Raw genomic sequence first — 7,274 nt, 5'->3', positions numbered from 1 at the left:
TTATGCATCTCTCTAGTCTTCTAGTTACCTTATGTAACTTATTTTTGCATGTAGAGTCAACATGTCCACTCTAGCCTAATGGTTAAGGCTTGTGACTCTAATGAAAGGGGTCATGAGTTCAAAACCCATAGCTTGCATGAGATGCTATTGAGCTTCTTTTACTTGTTTAGAGAGCTCTACTTATCCGATTCGAGCGCCGTTTGTTGCATTGGGTTCTTCATGTCCTAAGCTTGCTTTTTTCACAACAAAAGACTGAATTATCCCACATGCAAAGAGGCAAAAGCTAGCCCTCCCTTCTCTACATAAGGGAGAGCTCTCATTCTTGTAATCTCAAACTTGGGTGTTCCACTGAAGAGCTCATTCTAGAGCGAAACTAGTTTGGAACTACACCCTCAAGTTAATACAAGAAATCGACTTTTTTAAGTCTTTTTTGTCTCTTAAATCAAATCAAATTTTGTCTTGTGTTTTGTGTATGTTAGGTACTTAGTCCTTTTTTGGGCAAGTAAAGTGTCTTTCTTGTGTGTGTGAGTAAGGCCATTGGTTTGGTGCTTAGCAAGAGGCACTTGGTCATTAATTTGCTTGGTTTAGTGTCTTTCTGCTGAGTATGCTCCTTCGATCTGGCATAATGTCATATTGCGTGGCATGCTAAGTGTCATTTCGATTGATGCACCTTCCCTTCCCCTTACCTTTATTTTTGAGGGCAACTAGTCGTTCTTTTACGGCAAGTTGTTGTCCCCACGTCTTAGCCTTTGGTTTGGTGGACAACTAGTCGTTCTTTTGCGGCAAGTTGTTGTCCCCACATCTTAGCCTTTAGTTTGCGTGGGCAACTGGTCGTATTTTTCGGCTAGCTGTTGTCCTCGTGAGGTGGGATTTTGGACTTCTTGGTCATAGTGCGTGGCCATCTTAAGTTCATACTATTCACATCTCAACACCATATCTTACATACACTCCACTTAACTATCACGTAACCGGCCCCCCGAAAAATTTATTTTTTGCTGCCGCAGCTACGTTTAGCTGCCGCAGCTACCGGTTATTTATCTTTATCACTCCACAACCGCACACCTGAAAAAACCCTAAACCCTAAAAACCCTAAAACCCTAAAAACCCTAAACCAAAAATCCTACACCCTAAACCCTAAACCCTAAACTTTTTCGGCTTTGCCAACAAAATCCCGAGCTGAAGCATATACCTAGACCTATGATTTGCTGGAGAAATCCAAGGAATCTGCGCTCCTATCTTGTTAGATCAAGGTTTCGAACCTCTAATTTGTAACTTTCTATTTTTAGTAAGTAATATTTTTAGCGTGGACCCCACCTTTGTAAAGCAACCCTTGGGAGCATCGGCTTAACAGCATATGAGACCTCCCATGCTTGGTTCTGCTATCGAGAAAACCCTCCACCTATTTTATGCATCTCTCTAGTCTTCTAGTTACCTTATGTAACTTATTTTTGCATGTAGAGTCAACATGTCCACTCTAGCCTAATGGTTAAGGCTTGTGACTCTAATGAAAGAGGTCATGAGTTCAAAACCCATAGCTTGCATGAGATGCTATTGAGCTTCTTTTACTTGTTTAGAGAGCTCTACTTATCCGATTCGAGCGCCGTTTGTTGCGTTGGGTTCTTCATGTCCTAAGCTTGCTTTTTCACAACAAAAGGCTGAATTATCCCACATGCAAAGAGGCAAAAGCTAGCCCTCCCTTCTCTACACAAGGGAGAGCTCTCATTCTTGTAATCTCAAACTTGGGTGTTCCACTGAAGAGCTCATTCTAGAGCGAAACTAGTTTGGAACTACACCCTCAAGTTAATACAAGAAATCGACTTTTTTCAAGTCTTTTTTGTCTCTTAAATCAGATTTTGTCTTGTGTTTTGTGTATGTTAGGCACTTAGTCCTTTTTTGGACTAGTAAAGTGTCTTTCTTGTGTGTGTGAGTAAGGCCATTGGTTTGGTGCTTAGCAAGAGGCACTTGGTCATTAATTTGGCTAGTTTAGTGTCTTTCTGCTGAGTATGCTCCTTCGATCTGGCATAATGTCATATTGCGTGGCATGCTAAGTGTCATTTCGATTGATGCACCTTCCCTTCCCCTTACCTTTTATTTTTGAGGGCAACTAGTCGTTCTTTTGCGGCAAGTTGTTGTCCCCACGTCTTAGCCTTTGGTTTGGTGGGCAACTAGTCGTTCTTTTACGGCAAGTCGTTGTCCCCACATCTCAGCCTTTAGTTTGCGTGGGCAACTTGGTCGTATTTTTCGGCTAGCTGTTGTCCTCGTGAGATGGGATTTTGGACTTTTTGGTCATAGTGCGTGGCCATCTTAAGTTCATACTATTCACACCTCAACACCATATCTTACATACACTCCACTTGACATCACTTCACTATCACGTAACCGGCCCCCGAAAAATTTATTTTTGTTGCCGCAGCTACTTTTAGCTGCCGCAGCTACCGGTTATTTATCTTTATCACTCCACAACCGCACACCTGAAAAAACCCCTAAACCCTAAACCTTTGCTATCATGGTGCTTTTGAACACTATCCCAGAGGCAGCAAATGAAGGTCAAGACAACCCTTCTACCAGCCAGGGAGCGTTTCAATTTGCTAGTGGAGAAAGAGAACGTGCTAAGCGAAGAATGGATGATTCCATAGATACTGCTAATGCACAAAACCAATACAGGTTTACACTTGGTGCTTCATCATCATCCTATGATGACCTTTTTGCTCTGCCTACTCTTCCCATCGCTCAACCTTCTCACCTTAAAGATTTCTTGAAGAAGTCTATCGAGGAGTACAAGAAGATGTTTTTAGCTTTTGAGAAAAGTCAAGCTTACCTCAAAAAGCTTAGAGAGCAAAGAGAAGAAGGCACCGTACCTAACAGTCTTCGACTCAAACCACCCCGCCTTACTGTGCAAGATGAACAAGGACAGGCCTTTCTCAATCAAACTCTACAAGATCTTTGTAAAAATTACAGGAGCAACTGCTTGGAAGTCCTCATTGAAGCCCAAGCAAAGCTGGTAGAGAATCAAGAAAAGAAGCTGGATGCTTATGCCTCCACTTTTGAAGCCAGTCTCCAGGAAATCTTGAACCTCATGGCTGCTTTGGAACTCATGGACAGCCCACACGCTTTATGGGAAAACACCATGAAGACTTGGAAGAACAAGTTGCTCAAAGATTTCAAAACTGCCATAAATAATTTCAGGGTCTCTCATCTCCTTAACTCTAAGATCAAGTAAGCTACTTTCACCAAGAGGAAAGCTGCACAGGATCAAGCCATGGGAGATGCAGAATCTCTTCCTACTGAACCCTCTATAGCCAAGCTAGTCAAAGAGCAAGTTCAGAAGCAAGTTCAAGCACAGATCAACAAGCTAAAGAAAAGTCTAGCAAATGACACAGGTGGGACAAACAAAAAACGGAAAGATAATCAACAAAAGAAAAGCCAGAACAATAGCCAGAACAACAACAAGAAGAAAACTAGAAGCAACCAAGCTTCTAAGAAAGGCAATCAACAGAAAGACCGGCAAAACAACCACCAAGGTAAGCAGCAGGGAAACAAGCCAAATAAAGGCAAGTCTACCCAGCCAAAAAACCAGCGGGGAAACCGACAAGGGGGTGGAAATCAACCTCAAAGGAAGAAGACTTCCACCCCCTCCTCTGCACAGCCTTCCTCTTCTCGACAAGGCCGCAATACCCAGAAATCTGGTTCGGGACAGAAACAAAATCGACAAAATTCATGAAGCAGATCCGCTCCACCGAGCCGATCTCGGTCTCGAAATCCCCGGCGTTAAGGCACCTCTTCTAGCTCCCTCTCCAAGATCCCGAGCGCTATGCTCTATTGCTTTTCTCTAGAAAGACCCCAACTGAGGTGGATCAACGTGTTTCAAACACTGCCATCCACAATCTCTCTCAGTACAAGCTTTCATTTAGCGAGAAAAAGCTTCTAGGACTTGGTTTGGGATATATTCCTCCGTTAAAGTTTCCGGATTCAACACATCTAACCAAAGACTATGATAATTTTGTAAGGCAACTTCGTCTTCGATGGTTTTTCAGAAATGCACCAGATAGACCTCTTCCTCCTTTTCGAGTTGCAAACCCGAATTGGAATCCTTCTAAAGTTTATCAGCCTCTGGAAGACATCATCAACACTGGAAGAGTCATACTTCAAAATTCAATCTCTTCATGTGAGCTACTTCCTCAGAACAAGCTTTCGCTTCATTTGAGAAGAGCCCTTAACAGATTGATAAAGAACCATAACATCATTATCAAGCCAGCAGATAAAAACCTTGGTTTGGTAATTCTTGATAAATCATGGTATCTTAATGAAGGTGATCGGCAACTTCTAGATCAACAGGTCTATCTCCCAGTCACCCAAGCTCCATTGAATGAACTGTTTGATAGGCTTGCCTGCATCTATCAAAAGTCTAGTGTGCTCTCAAGGGATGAAGCAAAGTTTATTTTGCAGAAGCCAAAGCAAGGGTTCAGAGTTTGCTCTCTTTACTTCTTGCCCAAAATCCACAAACCTACAGTGGTCGGAAGGCCAATCTGCTCTTACAATGGCTTTGTTTTTGAGAATGCGTCTATATGGCTTCATCATAAGCTTTTTCCCATTCTCCTCCAACAAAAGCAACATCTAAAAGACTCCCTCACTCTGATTAAAGAGTTATCTGAGCTTCATCTACCACAAGAAATTATCCTCTTCACATTTGATGTGGAATCTCTGTACCCCAGTATTCCCACCAATGAAGGACTGCATGCCCTCAAGATGATGATACAGGGTGACTTCAACCATGTAGAGCTCAACCTCATCATGACAATTGCCTCTCTTATTCTCAAGAACCACTATCTTGAGTTTAATGGCACTTTTTGGCATCAAATCAGAGGCACTGCTATGGGGAGTAATTTTGCTGTTGTCTATGCCTGCCTTTTTCTATGTTATTTAGAAAACCTTCAAGAACAGGTACATCCCACAACAGAGCTACTCTACTACAAAAGATACATTGATGACGCTTTAGGTTTTTGGCATGGGTCTCACACCACTTTGCTTCAACATCTTAGCAACTATGCAATGGATCTTCAGGAGCATATCAAGATAACACATGTCATCTCCAATTCATCTGTGGATTTTTTGGACATTCACCTCTTCAAAGGTACTAATTTTCAAACCACAGGAAAGCTTTCTACTAGTTGTTTTCAGAAAGAGCTGAACAGGTATCAATACCTCCCTTTCTCTTCCTGGCACCCTAGTCATCAAAAGGAATCCTTCATCATTGGAGAACTTAAGCGTTATGTCATCAGGGAAAGCACGCTTCAAAGCTACATCAAGCTAAAGCTTTTGTTTTTCCAACGACTTCGAGGTAGAGGATATCCGGATTCTCTCCTTCGGAAAACTTTCAACAAGATCAAGTACAATATGCGAACAGCTCTACTTCTAAAGGCTTCCAATCGAGAAACCTCTTCGAGTAAGCGGATCCACCTAGTTCTTAAGCTTGACTACTCCAAGTACACCAAAGCTTTAAACTTGGGGGCCTCCCTAAATCCTAAACTTTTTCGGCTTTGCCAACAAAATCCCGAGCTGAAGCATATACCTAGACCTATGATTTGCTGGAGAAATCCAAGGAATCTGCGCTCCTATCTTGTTAGATCAAGGTTTCGAACCTCTAATTTGTAACTTTCTATTTTTAGTAAGTACTATTTTTAGCGTCGACCCCACCTTTGTAAAGCAACCCTTGGGAGCATCGGCTTAACGGCATATGAGACCTCCCATGCTTGGTTCTGCTATCGGGAAAACCCTCCACCTATTTTATGCATCTCTCTAGTCTTCTAGTTACCTTATGTAACTTATTTTTGCATGTAGAGTCAACATGTCCACTCTAGCCTAATGGTTAAGTCTTGTGACTCTAATGAAAGAGGTCATGAGTTCAAAACCCATAGCTTGCATGAGATGCTATTGAGCTTCTTTTACTTGTTTAGAGAGCTCTACTTATCCGATTCGAGCGCCGTTTGTTGCGTTGGGTTCTTCATGTCCTAAGCTTGCTTTTTCACAACAAAAGGCTGAATTATCCCACATGCAAAGAGGCAAAAGCTAGCCCTCCCTTCTCTACATAAGGGAGAGCTCTCATTCTTGTAATCTCAAACTTGGATGTTCCACTGAAGAGCTCACTCTAGAGCGAAACTAGTTTGGAACTACACCCTCAAGTTAATACAAGAAATCGACTTTTTTCAAGTCTTTTTTTGTCTCTTAAATCAAATTTTGTCTTGTGTTTTGTGTATGTTAGGCACTTAGTCCTTTTTTGGGCTAGTAAAGTGTCTTTCTTGTGTGTGTGAGTAAGGCCATTGGTTTGGTGCTTAGCAAGAGGCACTTGGTCATTAATTTGGCTAGTTTAGTGTCTTTCTGCTGAGTATGCTCCTTCGATCTGGCATAATGTCATATTGCGTGGCATGCTAAGTGTCATTTCGATTGATGCACCTTCCCTTCCCCTTACCTTTATTTTTTGAGGGCAACTAGTCGTTCTTTTGCGGCAAGTTTTTGTCCCCACGTCTTAGCCTTTGGTTTGGTGGGCAACTAGTCGTTCTTTTACGGCAAGTCGTTGTCCCCACATCTCAGCCTTTAGTTTGCGTGGGCAACTTGGTCGTATTTTTCGGCTAGCTGTTGTCCTCGTGAGGTGGGATTTTGGACTTTTTGGTCATAGTGCGTGGCCATCTTAAGTTCATACTATTCACACCTCAACACCATATCTTACATACACTCCACTTGACATCACTTCACTATCACGTAACCGGCCCCCGAAAAATTTATTTTTTGCTGCCGTCGCAGCTACCGGTTATTTATCTTTATCACTCCACAACCGCACACCTGAAAAAACCCCTGAACCCTGAACCCTGAACCCTAACCCTAAACCCTAAACTTTTTCGGCTTTGCCAACAAAATCCCGAGCGGAAGCATATACCTAGACCTATGATTTGCTGGAGAAATCCAAGGAATCTGCGCTCCTATCTTGTTAGATCAAGGTTTCGAACCTCTAATTTGTAACTTTCTATTTTTAGTAAGTACTATTTTTAGCGTGGACCCACCTTTGTAAAGCAACCCTTGGGAGCATCGGCTTAACAGCATATGAGACCTCCCATGTTTGGTTCTGCTATCGGGAAAACCCTCCACCTATTTTATGCATCTCTCTAGTCTTCTAGTTACCTTATGTAACTTATTTTTGCATGTAGAGTCAACATGTCCACTCTAGCCTAATGGTTAAGGCTTGTGACTCTAATGAAAGAGGTCATGAGTTCAAAACCCAT

Source organism: Cibotium barometz, chromosome 32, assembly GCF_041138505.1.
Source record: "Cibotium barometz isolate CiBa-2024 chromosome 32, ASM4113850v1, whole genome shotgun sequence".
NCBI classification, from domain to species: Eukaryota; Viridiplantae; Streptophyta; class Polypodiopsida; order Cyatheales; family Cibotiaceae; genus Cibotium; species Cibotium barometz.
The sequence above is the reverse complement of the archived record's forward strand: the minus strand, read 5'-3'. Positions refer to the sequence as shown.